General features: G+C 44.1%; 1 long non-coding RNA gene across 1 annotated transcript; it reads right to left on the bottom strand.

The window, feature by feature from the left end:
* Positions 1 to 3,308: 3,308 nt before the first annotated feature.
* On the bottom strand, positions 3,309 to 4,006 carry LOC123156699 (uncharacterized). The gene is made up of 2 exons (XR_006478331.1): positions 3,867 to 4,006; positions 3,309 to 3,639 (listed from the first exon to the last, which is right to left on the bottom strand). It is a non-coding gene; the product is annotated as an uncharacterized lncRNA (long non-coding RNA).
* Positions 4,007 to 14,886: the final 10,880 nt, after the last annotated feature.

Consider the following 14,886-nt stretch of genomic DNA (forward strand, 5'->3'; position numbering starts at 1 on the left):
GTTCGTTGACCATGTTGACCATGCCGCGCCGAGAGCACCAGGGCAGTGGACGACGACGAGGCCTATGAAGGGAATGACATGGAGCTAGGGAAGGCACGGCAGTGGCTGCCCACGCGGTGGGGAGTACGAGGGTTGACTTGTTTGGCTGCCGTCGCCGGAAAATAACAGGAGGTGTGGGTGAGTAGATGGATAGACAGGCCAGGGATGTGAGTATGGTGGGGCCGTGAGGCCTGCTCGGCAGCACAGCCGACCACAGGAGGCGGGAGTAGGCGGTTCCGTCGGCGGTGGTTTGGGCGGCTGGAGCAGAAAGATCAGAGACGGAAGAAGCACGATTGCCATTAGATTGACATCTAATGGTGGAAGGCTTGTAGAGTCGATTGCTGACTAAGTTTCTTTTTTTGAGAAACCTTGTGTACGCATGAACTTAGTAGGCTCACAAGTCAGCCTCCAAATCTATGGCAGACAACACAGAGCCCATTTGCTATTTTTAAAATAATTTGCAGCCCATTTGTTAATTCTTACGTAATTTATTACAACCCATTTTCTGCCTAGGACCACGGTCAAAAAGTTCAACCTTATTTTGCATATTTTGGTGAAGTCCGAACTGTTGTAATCCCGAAATGATAAACATTTTTTTAAGAACTTACTTTGGCAAAAAAATCGTTTTGTTTATGTAAGCAAATAAGAGGTGGGACAATTGAGTTGGTTTAAGGGAAAACTAGTGGTAAAAAAATCAGCGCTGGGAGGGAAAACAACAACCAAAATAAGGATGTAAATATGAAAAGGGAACTTTATATATTTTCAATATAATGATACATGTATATGATCTAGTAAAACTATAGGTAGAGATTAGAAAATGGATGTAGGACATGGCGTTTCAAGAGGAAAATAGAACTGGGTTGTGTGTTTGATTCAGTAAAAAAACTGCATGCGGATGTTGTAAGACAAAATATAACTAACGTTGGCGGGCCAGAGGCCAGTAGATACCTACTGGATCTTTGTGCCTCGTTGTCGACATGGGTTGGGCCTGTTAAAAACAAAACCAAGTCTGGGCAGTCTACAACCCAGTTGAAACTTGCTCAACCTGAAAAAATAATATACCTGCTCAATAAACGTGAGAATTCTGCAAGTACAGACTGATAACTGGGATGCAACAGGTATATCGTTTTTTCATCGTGATAATAAGTGCATGCACCTATTTCGAAAAATTTGGAGAACTGTGAATTCAAACAACAGGTGCTTATGCTACCCATTAAATAAAAATTAGGTTCCTGAAAATTCGTTTCGAAACAAATGATTTAGCTTTATATCCACGTCGACCCTCGGCATGATGGTTGGAAGCAAATGTCAAGTTCATACCGAAAGATCGTTAACAACAATACCAACTTGCGTACGACAAGGTAGTGCAATTACCAATACCAAACTAACTTATAATCTATTTACTCTTGGCCCTAGTGTTCGTCTGGTAGAAAATCTTGCAGAGGACCAGCTCCAGCTCCTTCTCTTACTCCAGGTCCCCAAGGTGGTACTGGTGCATCACCCAGTTGGTCCTCTGCTGGTCGAAGTTTTTTTTGGTGTGCAGCACCAGAACCTTTTTGTTACACGTCTGCCGGCCGTTGACGACCACCGACAAGGTATTATCGGTGTTGTGCCACATCGCGTGCATGCCTCACTCCGACTGTATCTTGCGACCCGTCCACGTGCCCCTTTTGAATGCCCTGGAATTGCGCTGGAAGAAATGCTTGCTTAAGCCACTCAGTGCCATACCTGTAGTATTGTCGAATACAGGTTTTAGTGTACGTAGTTGGCATTTTCATAACATCTTTGGCATGTTGAAGTCACTTGTTTTACTTTTTATTAACTGTCAAATAGCAATTGCTTCACTAGGTTTGTGTCTAAAAAGAAAAATAGAGCTATAAACAAAGAAATATGTTTATGCAAGTAGACGGCCGATCGGTGTTTTACCTGGAAGTTTCTCAGGATGGGTGTAGCATATGCCATGCTCGCTCTCGATGGTTCGTATGAACAAATCGATGAGAGGGTGAAATCTCGCGCTGTCAGCACTCACTTTGGCCTCAATGTGCTCGATCAGCTCCTGATCCGTGGGATCGAACTTGAGCTAGCCGGCAGCACCGACCAATCCTTCTTGGACTTGCATCAGTTAATTCCAGTTATATGGTACTCAATGTATGATCAATCGACTGTTTTAAGTGAATGATGACAGATTTCGACAGATAAGTGATACTCCAAATCTGATATCCAGAATACCTGAACACGCCGCCGGAATTTTTGTATCACCTCACACGCAGCTTGATTTTAGGACACCTCTTTTATACTCCCATGAGTATGTACTCCCACCCGAGTGGATAAGGTAAACCGGTGGTCAAGGATGATACCCGAAAGTTGCTAACTAATCTGAGCGGTTGTGTGGGTGAGAAGCTACCTGTATATGCATAACCACGTCCTAAAATCAAGGCACACGCGGCCACTAGCTTCAGTTAGAAAAATGGTGAGTTTGTTATGCAATTTGTACGTGACAGCTAGACTGTACCTTAGTTATTTTTTATTAGTAAAAGGAGTATAGGAGTATATTTTCAACTAAAGAAAAAAGTATATTTCATCTAAAAAAGGAGTATATTCCATACATATACATATGAATCTTGCGGGTAGGGATTAATAGTCTGCTAGCAATCAGCGAAGAGGTATACTTTTTTCTGGGGAAACGAAGAGGTATTATATGAAATATACCTGTGTAGGCATATCTGACATCCGTAAGAAGTATACTGTAATTTTAAGGGGCATATGCTACTGTTCTTTCCAACGGGTATATACTGCCATCTTCTCTTGGGTATATATATACAAATAGTCTCATTTCTTTCTGCAGCAATAGATATGTACTCCATTTTTGAAGGAGCGTAAGCTGCTATTTTTCCAAGGAGTATATACTGCCTATAAGTGTATATACTACATCTCTTAAGTAGTAGATACTGACCTTTTTTAGACTGGGTATATACTGCATTTTACATACTTAGAGTATATATACAAACTTCCTTCTTTTTTTTGCAGGAAATATATGCATACTTCCTTAGGTTGTAGTACAACATTTCAAGTGGTATATGCTGCTTGCCAATTAGCATATACTGTTACGAGTATATACCACTTTGTTTAACTAGTAGTATATACTGCCATTTGTAATTAGGAGTATATATAGTAGTTTAGAATCACTGGAGTATGTGCTATTTTTTTATGGAGAATGCACTCCTTTTGTTTTGTTAAAAAAGTGGTACAGTGCCGTTAGAAAAGAAGTATACAATAAAATAGAGTATAATTAATTCAAATGGTATAGTACATAAAGGAGTAGTACAATTAATATGGGAGCATAATTCATTTTTTTGCATGTATTTTCCTAGGCAGATAACAAAACAAAATTTGTCTAATTTTGCATCATGTATGTCTCGTGTTGTCCATGCATGGTTGTTGCATGGTGGATCAAATCATGCCTGATTGATCTAGATCGCCATGTCGCATCATCGAAATCCACTGCGTTGTGTAGGTGTACTCGCGTCAAGGAAAAAGCAGCCGCTATGCCTTGCACGGAGAACACAGCTTGTATGTAGTCCAATTTGCGATTCAGATTACCTAGATCATGCATGCATACCATACCAATTAATTAGTACAAACAGCAGAGATAATAGATTCATCTAATCTCATCATGGATGCATGTATGTCTATGAATTTGCTGATGGATTGATGTAACTCGTCACCATCAATGCCGATTTGAATAACCTGCATGCATGTGAGCCCCTTCCTTGTCTGCCCCGTGATGCAAATCAAAGGTACATGCATAAAAAATAGTATATTCATACCTAGCATCTCGTCTGTCGGTGGCATCTCGTCTGCGTCGTCGCCGGGCGAACCCTGCTGGTTGCTGCATCTTGCCGCCGCCTCAGTTTGCCGTCGAGCCGCCCAGCTCAAATCCATATTTCCTTGCTATACAGCTACGCCCAGTTTTTTGGGGGATTATAACGAATCTGTAGGTGGCTTATCCCTATAAATATTGAACAACTTTTCGAACTGCATGTGGTTAGCATAATTAAGTTATTATTAAAAGCTAAATGGCTTTATCATGGAGTTGAAAAATCAAACGACACACGTGGCATAGGAGTATGTACTCCTAGGAGTACTAACCCATTTTCCTATACATGCACCCATAGGAGTGTATACAGCCGGTCTATTATGCTAATATTAGCAGAATAACTATTCTGATAACACTTCCGCACTACACCCGCAATGCAAGTGTACATCATTGTTTGAACCAAGTGTGCTGAAGTACTCAGGCGAGTGAACTTCGTGTCGAAGAAAACTGCATGCCGTGTTTTTTTGGCACGTTTTTCGCTCTAGTTTTTTTAACCGTTTATCAGAATGACGCGTGTAATATATGGTTGAGAAGCTATGGATTAGGTGCAACTTCGCCATGTTAAACACTTTTCGAGATTCATCATAGTTTAAGAGCAGTTTAAAAATGCTTCAGCTCATGATGAATGGCAGCGAGCGTTTTTTTGCACTTTTTTCGAAATTGCTTGTCGGATTGAAGCAAATGACACATCTTTTTCATATCTATTATTTTCTCTAATTCGGTACGGTTTAAGAGAAGTTTTAAATTTACTAAATCGCATAATTTAGTTTTTTTGAAATTTATGCAATTTTCGGTAGTGTTTTTGCTTCAGTTTTTTAACCGTTTCTTGAAACGAGGCTTATGATACACCGTTGGAAAGCTACGGAAGATTCGCAACTCTCATATGTTCAAATGTTTTTGAGATTCCTTACGGTTTTTAGTTAATTTTGAAAATTGTGCGGCTGACGATGATAGGCAGTGGCCGTTTTTCATGATTTTTTACAAATCGCTGATCAGAATTTCAAATTATATGCTGTTGGAAAGATATTGATGAGGCGCAACTTTGTCATGTAGAACACTCTCTCTAATTCCTTACGATTTAAGAGCAATTTTGAATTTACCGAAATGCGGACACTGTTTTTCGCGACACCAAACTCGACGTCTGAACCACATCAAACAGAAAACTGCACTGCTTCAGCCAAAACCGCACTGCGTTAGACGTGCAAGTGCATTGCATTGTTTCTTTTGTCGGATCAAAAATTTCTCTGACAAAAAAGTGGACCGCACTTTCACATCAGACGTAAGTGAACCGCAACACTATCGAGTAGTGAACCGCATTGCTTTTATTTTCCGTGTGCGTATTTTTTTTCTGCACTTCACAATCATTTTTTCTGCACTTCACTTCAAGAGTAAGTGAACCGCATGACTTTTGATGGTCTTCACATACATAATATTTTTTATGCATGTAGCCCGGGCGAGTAGACTACATAATTTTGTATTTTGTTTTTTTGTTTTTACTGCATGCATAAAGACAATGAACTACTCGAAGAAGGATGTTTACACGGACAACAAAAGTAAACTATATTTACAAGGGGAAGTGTGATGGGGAGTTTTATTATCCTGTTTTCTTCAGAAAGTACATATGGTTTTGCATCAAACTATATTTGTCTTTTAGCATTTTTGTCAAATAGGTCCCTCGATTTTACTCAATAGGTCTCAAAACAAATATACAAATACAATCGGTCCTAGATTTTCTTTGCACAACTGGTCACAATGCCTAAGTGTACTGCTTGTTTGAGTCAACGTTGACTGTGTGATCCCACTGTTTGGACCGCAGTGCTGCACCATGGCTGTCGGTGAGCAGAAACGAAATAATGTTGAGTACTGCACCACTTTTACAAGTGCACTGCATGACTAAGTATAAAACTAACGACCAGATAGCCTCATGCATTTTTTTTTTGAAAAATGGAAACACAATGAACTTCATAGAGAAGCTCTGAACTAAACTGCAAGCTCATCATCAGAGTTACCAGTGTTTGCCTATACACCGCAAACAACCAACATGAGGGAACTGCGTGCATGCAAACCTATCTTTGCCCGAGACTGCTTGGTGGCGAGTTGTCGAACCTCACGACAAGGGGTACCGAACTGCAGAAACAAAATAAATTGCCCGTGCCCGTTGATGAACCGCACGAGGGCCCGCATTGCACTGCTCGAGGGATTCAAATGCACTGCAATGGCGCGACCAAGGGTCTCGCAGACGAACGACACGATGATTTTCAAATGACCGCACACCGCCAAACTCAATTGCACGCACCACTGCACTGCAATGGCCTGATTTTGGTACTGCACGTGGGGAGAGAGGAGCGCACATGTCGGCTGAGCTGCAAGCTCATGGAGCGAATGGCACATGAGGGGCTACTTACCTCTCGCTAGTAGGTGCCTCTGATGAGCACATGTTGGACCATGAAGTCACAGTGGTCGTGGTTGCCGAGGCGGATGAGGCAAATATGTGACGGGGGGCACGCTCGATTGCTCTGCAGGCAACCCAACTGCATCTTCGGAAACTACAGTCGCGAGTCTGCACCCACCCATGAACTGAACTGATACACACCGGGGGTTCTGGACCCACGCTCGTCCACTGCAAGAACACGGGCGCACTACATGAACACACTCGCCCGCACTGTGTAGAACGTGTCCGCCGAACCACTCGACGGAGGGGAAGAACAAGAGCGGAAGTCAGGCGGCTTGCTGGTGGTGTCCAAGAGGAGAGGCACGACCAGGCACCAGGGAGGGGGGGGGGCGCTGCCACAGAAGATGTCACCGTCGATGAACAAAATACTCGGGATGCGGATTGGAATCTTGTGGCGGTGTTGGCCGGCGTCCTCCGCCATGGATCTCGCCAGTGGGACGCTGGGTTGGGGATCAACACTCCCTCCTCCCTCTATCCATCCCGCGCCCGCATATGGACGGCGGCGGTGGCGGGTCACAACTCTCGGGCGGCGGCCATGGTGCGGATCTGGTGCTAATCGGGTCGCCAGATGAGGAGGAAGTGTTGGGGAACGTAGTAGAAATTCAAAATTTTCCTACGTGTCACCAAGATCTATCTATGGAGAAACTAGCAACGAGGGGAAGGAGAGTGCATCTACATACCCTTGTAGATCGCTAAGCGGAAGCGTTCAAGTGAACGGGGTTGATGGAGTCGTACTCGTCGTGATTCAAATCACCGATGATCAAGTACCGAAAGGACGACACCTCCGTGTTCAACACACGTACAGCCCGGTGATGTCTCCCACGCCTTGATCCAGCAAGGAGAGAGGGAGAGGTTGAGGAAGACTCCATCCAGCAGCAGCACAACGGCGTGGTGGTGGTGGAGGAGCGTGGCAATCCCGCAGGGCTTCGCCAAGCACCATGGGAGAGGAGGAGGAGGAGAGGCAGGGCTGCACCAACGAGAGGAGAAGTTCTCATGTGTTATGGGCAGCCCCAGGCCTCTATTTATATAGGGGAGAAGGGGGCTGCGTCCCCTTTAGGGTTTCCCACCCCAAGGGGTGCGGCCAGCCCTAGATGGGACTTGGGGAGGCGGCCAAGAGGGGGAGAGAGGGGAGGCGCACACTAGGTGGGCCTTAAGGCCCATCTGGACTAGGGTTTGCCCCCTCCCACTCTCTCTTGCGCCTTGGACCCCTTGTGGGGGGCGCACCAGCCCACCTAGGGGCTGGTCCCCTCCCACACTTGGCCCACGCAGCCTTCTGGGGCAGGTGGCCCCACTTGGTGGACCCCCGGGACCCTCCCGGTGGTCCCGGTACAATACCGATATCGCCCGAAACTTTTCCGGTGACCAAAACAGGACTTCCCATATATAAATCTTTACCTCCGGACCATTCCGGAACTCCTCGTGACGTCCAGGATCTCATCCGGGACTCCGAACAACATTCGGTAACCACATACAAGCTTCCTTTATAACCCTAGCGTCATCGAACCTTAAGTGTGTAGACCCTACGGGTTCGGGAGACATGCAGACATGACCGAGACGTTCTCCGGTCAATAACCAACAGCGGGATCTGGATACCCATGATGGCTCCCACATGTTCCACGATGATCTCATCGGATGAACCACGATGTCAAGGACTTTATCAATCCCGTATTCAATTCCCTTTGTCTATCGGTATGTTACTTGCCCGAGACTCGATCGTCGGCATCCAATACCTTGTTCAATCTCGTTACCGGTAAGTCACTTTACTCGTTCCGTAACACATCATCCTGTGATCAACTCCTTGGTCACATTGCGCATATGATGATGTCCTACCGAGTGGGCCCAGAGATACCTCTCCGTTTACACGGAGTGACAAATCCCAGTCTCGATCCGCATAAAACAATAGATACTTTCGGAGATACCTGTAGTGCACCTTTATAGTCACCCAGTTACGTTGTGAGGTTTGATACACCCAAAGCACTCCTAGGGTATCCAGGAGTTACACGCTCTCATGGTCAAAGGAAGAGATACTTGACATTGGCAAAGCTCTAGCAAACGAACTACACGATCTTTGTGCTATGCTTAGGATTGGGTCTTGTCCATCACATGATTCTCCTAATGATGTGATCCCGTTATCCACGACATCCAATGTCCATGGTCAGGAAATCGTAACCATCTGTTGATCAACGAGCTAGTCAACTAGAGGCTTACTAGGGACATGGTGTTGTCTATGTATTCACACGTGTATTACGATTTCCGGATAATACAGTTATAACATGAATAAAAGACTATTATCATGAACAAAGAAATATAATAATAATAAATTTATTATTGCCTCTAGGGCATATTTCCAACTGTCTCCCACTTGCACTAGAGTCAATAATCCAGTTCACATCGCCATGTGATTAACACTCACAGGTCACATCGCCATGTGACTTAATACCCAAGAGTTTACTAGAGTCAGTAGTCTAGTTCACATCACTATGTGATTAACACTCAATGAGTTTTATGTTTGATCATGTTGCTTGTGAGAGAGGTTTTAGTCAACGGGTCTGAACCTTTCAGATCCGTGTGTGCTTTACAAATCTCTATGTCATCTCCTAGATGCAGCTACCACGCTCTATTTGGAGCTATTCCAAATAACTGTTCTACTTGGAGCTATTCTAAATCATTGCTCCATTATATGTATTCGGTCTCTCTACTCAGAGATATCCGGATAGGTGTCAAGCTTGCATCGACATAACCCTTTACGACGAACTCTTTTACCACCTCCATTATCGAGAAAATTTCTTAGTCCACTAATTACTAAGGATAACTTTGACCATTGTCCTGTGAGCCATTCTTGGATCACTCTTGTACCCCTTGACTGACTCATGGCAAGGCACACTTCAGGTGCGGCACACAGCATAGCATACGGAAGAGCCTACGTCTTAAGCATAGGGGACGACCTTCGTCCTTTCTCTCTATTCTGCCGTGGTCGAGCTTTAAGTCTTAACTTCATACCTTACAACTCAGGCAAGAACTCCTTCTTTGACTGGTCCATCTTGAACACCTTCAAGATCATGTCAAGGTATGTGCTCATTTGGAAGTATTATTAAGCATTTTGATCTATCCTTATAGATCTTGATGCTCAATGTTCAAGTAGCTTAATCCAGGCTTTCCATTGAAAAACACTTTCAAAATAACCTTATATGCTTTCCAGAAATTCTACGTCATTTCTGATCAACAATATGTCAACAACATATACTCATCAGAAATTCTATAGTGCTCCCACTCACTTCTTTGGAAATACAAGTTTCTCATAAACTTTGTACAAACCCAAAATCTTTGATCATCATCAAAGCATACATTCCAACTCCGAGATGCTCACTCCAGTCCTTAGAAGGATTGCTGGAGCTTTGCATACTTATTAGCATCTTTTGGGATTGACAAAACCTTCCGGTTGTATCACATACAACCTTTCCTCAATAAAATCGTCGAGGAAACAATGTTTTGACATCCTATCTTCAGGATTTCATAAATAATGCAGTAATCGCTAATATAATTCCAACAGACTCTTAGCATCGCTACGAGTGAGAAAATCTCATCGTAGTCAACTCCTTGAACTTGTCGGAAAACATCTTAACGACAAGTCGAGCTTTCTTAATGGTGACATTTACCATCATTGTCCGTCTTCCTTTTGAAATCCATCTGTACTCATTAGCCTTACGACCATCGAGCCGTTCTGCCAAAGTCTACACTTTGTTTTCATACATGGATCCTCTCTCGGATTTTATGGCCTCAAGCCATTTATCGGAATCCGGGCCCACCATCGCTTCTCCATAGCTCGTAGGTTCATTGTTGTCTAGCAACATGACTTCCAAGATAGGATTACCGTACCACTCTGAAGTAGTACGTATCCTTGTCACCCTACGAGGTACGGCAGTGATTTGATCCGAAACTTCATGATCAATATCATAAGCTTCCACTTCAATTGGTGTAGGTGCCACGGGAACAACTTCCTGTGCCCTGCTACACACTGGTTGAAGTGATGGTTCAATAACCTCATCAAGTCTCCACCATCCTCCCACTCAACTCTTTCGAGAGAAAGCTTTCCTCGAGAAAGGACCCGATTCTAGAAACAATTCATATTGCTTTCGGATCTGAATTAGGAGGTATACCCAACTGTTTTGGGTGTCCTATGAAGATGTATTTTATCTGCTTTGGGTTCGAGCTTATCAATCCTGAAACTTTTTCACATAAGCGTCACAGCCCCAAACCTTTAAGAAACGACAACTTAGGTTTCTCCAAACGGTGTCGTCTCAACGGAATTACGTGGTGCCCTATTTAAAGTGAATGTGGTTGTCTCTAATGCCTAACCCATGAACGATAGTGGTAATTCGATAAGAGACATCATGGTACGCACCATATCCAATAGGGTGCAACTATGATGTTCGGACACACCACCACACTATGGTGTTCCAGGCGGTATTAATTGCGAAACAATTTCCACAATGTCTTAATTGTGTGCCAAAACTCGTAACTCAGATATTCATCTCTATGATCATATCATAGACATTTTATCCTCTTGTCACAATGATCTTCTACTTCACTCTGAAATTATTTGAACCATTCAATAATTCAGACTTGTGTTTCATCAAGTAAATATTCTCAATATCTACTCGAATCATCTGTGAAGTAAGAACATAACGATATTCACTGCATGCCTCAGCACTCATTGGACTGCACACATCAAAATGTGTTACTTCCAACAAGTTGCTATCTTGTTCCATCTTACTGAAAACGAGGCTTTTCAGTCATCTTGCCCATGTGGTATGATTTGCATATCTCAAGTGATTCAAAATCAAGTGAGTCCAAACGATCCATCTGCATGGAGTTTCTTCATGCGTATACACCAATAGACATGGTTCACATGTCTCAAACTTTTCTAAAACGAGTGAGTCCAAAGATCCATCAACATGGAGCTTCTTCATGCGTTTTATACCATTATAACTTACATGGCAGTGCCACAAGTAAGTGGTACTATCATTACTATCTTATATCTTTTGGCATGAACATGTGTATCACTACGATCGAGATTCAATAAACCATTCATTTTAGGTGTAAGACCATTGAAGGTATTATTCAAATAAACAGAGTAACCATTATTCTCCTTAAATGAATAACCGTATTGCGATAGACATAATCCAATCATGTCTATGCTCAACGCAAACACCAATCTCGATGGTAGAGGGAGCGTGTGATGCTTGATCATATCAACGTTGGAAACACTTCTAACACATATCGTCATCTCACGTTTAGCTAGTCTCTGTTTATTCCGTAGCTTTTATTTCGAGTTACTAACACTTAGCAACCGAACCGGTATCTAATACCCTGGTGCTACTAGGAGTACTAGTAAAGTACACATCAATACAATGTATATCCAATATACTTTTATCGACCTTGCCAGCCTTCTTATCAACCAAGTATCTAGGGTAATTCTGCTCCAGCGGCTATTCCCCTTATCACAGAAGCACTTAGTCTCGGGTTTGGGTTCAACCTCGGGTTTCTTCACTGGTGCAGCAGCTGATTTGCCGTTTCATGAAGTATCCCTTCTTGCCCTTGCCCTTCTTGAAACTAGTGGTTTCACCAACCATCAACAATTGATGCTCCTTCTTGATTTCTACTGTCGCGGTGTCAAACATCGCGAATACCTCAAGCATCATCATATCTATCCCTGATATGTTATAGTTCATCATGAAGCTCTAGCAGCTTGGTGGCAATGACTTTGGAGAAACATCACTATCTCATTTGGAAGATCAACTCCCACTCGATTCAAGTGATTGTTGCACTCAGACAATCTGAGCACAAGCTCAACGATTGAGCTTTTCTCCCTTAGTTTGTAGGCTAAGAAAATTGTCGGAGGTCTTATACCTCTTGACGTGGGCACGAGCCTGAAATCCCAATTTCAGCCCTCGAAACATCTCATATGTTCCGCGACGTTTCGAAAACGTCTTTGGTGCCTCTACTTAAACCATTTAACTGAACTATCACGTAGTTATCAAAACGTGTATGTTCGATGTTCGAAACATCCACAAACGACGTTTGGGGTTCAGCACACTGAGCAGTGCATTAAGGACATAAGCTTTCTACTGTTCGCATAATTGCTACTATCAACTTTCAACTATATTTTCTCTAGGAACATATCTAAAACAGTAGAACTAAAGCGCGAGCTACGACATAATTTGCAAAAGGTCTTTTGACTCTGTTCAGGATAATTAAGTTCATCTTATGAACTCCCACTCAGATAGACATCCCTCTAGTCATCTAAGTGATTACATGATCCGAGTCAACTAGGCCGTGTCCGATCATCACGTGAGACGGACTAGTCATCATCGGTGAACATTTTCATGTTGATCGTATCTGCTATACGACTCATGCTCGACCTTTCGGTCTCCGTGTTCCGAGGCCATGTCTGTACATGCTAGGCTTGTCAAGTTAACCCTAAGTGTTTTCGCTGTGTAAAAATTGTCTTACACCCGTTGTATGTGAACGTAAGAATCCATCACACCCGATCATCACGTGGTGCTTAGAAGCGACGAACTGTAGCAACGGTGCACAGTTAGGGGAGAACACTTCTTGAAATTTTGTAAGGGATCATCTTATTTACTACCGTCGTCCTAAGTAAACAAGATGCATAAACATGATAAACATCACATGCAATCAAATAGTGACATGATATGGCCAATATCATTTTGCTCCTTTTGATCTTCATCTTCGGGGCTCCATGATCATCATCGTCACCGGCATGACACCATGATCTCCATCATCATGATCTCCATCATCGTGTCTTCATGAAGTTGTCACGCCAACTACTACTTCTACTTCTATGGCTAACACGTTTAGCAATAAAGTAAAGTAATTTACATGGCGTTGTTCAATGACACGCAGGTCATACAATAAATAAAGACAACTCCTATGGCTCCTGCCGGTTGTCATACTCATCGACATGCAAGTCGTGAATCCTATTACAAGAACATGATCAATCTCATACATCACATATTATTCACCACATTCTTGTTGGCCATATCACATCACAAAGCATACCCTGCAAAAACAAGTTAGACGTCCTCTAATTGTTGTTTGCATGTTTTACGTGGCTGCTATGGGTTTCTAGCAAGAACGTTTCTTACCTACGCAAAACCACAACGTGATATGCCAATTGCTATTTACCCTTCATAAGGACCCTTTTCATCAAATCCATTCCGACTAAAGTGGGAGAGACTGGCACCCGCTAGCCACCTTATTCACGTCAATCGGTGGAACCTGTCTCACGTAAGAGTACGTGTAAGGTCGGTCCGGGCCGCTTCATCCCACAATACCGTCGAAACAAGATTGGACTAGTAACGGTAAGCATATTGAACAAAATCAACGCCCACAACTACTTTGTGTTCTACTCGTGCAAAGAATCTACGCAATAGACCTAGCTCATGATGCCACTGTTGGGGAACGTAGCAGAAATTCAAAATTTTCCTACGTGTCACCAAGATCTATCTATGGAGAAACTAGCAACGAGGGGAAGGAGAGTGCATCTACATACCCTTGTAGATCGCTAAGCGGAAGCGTTCAAGTGAACGGGGTTGATGGAGTCGTACTCGTCGTGATTCAAATCACCGATGATCAAGTACCGAAAGGACGGCACCTCCGTGTTCAACACACGTACAGCCCGGTGACGTCTCCCACGCCTCGATCCAGCAAGGAGAGAGGGAGAGGTTGAGGAAGACTCCATCCAGAAGCAGCACAACGGCGTGGTGGTGGTGGAGGAGCGTGGCAATCCCGCAGGGCTTCGCCAAGCACCATGGGAGAGGAGGAGGAGGAGAGGCAGGGCTGCACCAACGAGAGGAGAAGTTCTCATGTGTTATGGGCAGCCCCATGCCTCTATTTATATAGGGGAGAAGGGGGATGCGCCCCCTTTAGGGTTTCCCACCCCAAGGGGTGCGGCCAGCCCTAGATGGGACTTGGGGAGGCGGCCAAGAGGGGGAGAGAGGGGAGGCGCACACTAGGTGGGCCTTAAGGCCCATCTGGACTAGGGTTTGCCCCCTCCCACTCTCTCTTGCACCTTGGACCCCTTGTGGGGGGCGCACCAGCCCACCTAGGGGCTGGTCCCCTCCCACACTTGGCCCACGCAGCCTTCTGGGGCAGGTGGCCCCACTTGGTGGACCCCCGGGACCCTCCCGGTGGTCCCGGTACAATACCGATATCGCCCGAAACTTTTCCGGTGACCAAAACAGGCCTTCCCATATATAAATCTTTACCTCCGGACCATTCCGGAACTCCTCGTGACGTCCGGGATCTCATCCGGGACTCCGAACAACATTCGGTAACCACATACAAGATTCCTTTATAACCCTAGTGTCATCGAACCTTAAGTGTGTAGACCCTACGGGTTCGGGAGACATGCAGACATGACCGAGACGTTCTCCGGTCAATAACCAACAGCGGGATCTGGATACCCATGATGGCTCCCACATGTTCCACGATG

The sequence above is a fragment of the Triticum aestivum genome, chromosome 7B, assembly GCF_018294505.1.
Source record: "Triticum aestivum cultivar Chinese Spring chromosome 7B, IWGSC CS RefSeq v2.1, whole genome shotgun sequence".
In the NCBI taxonomy this organism is placed as follows: domain Eukaryota; kingdom Viridiplantae; phylum Streptophyta; class Magnoliopsida; order Poales; family Poaceae; genus Triticum; species Triticum aestivum.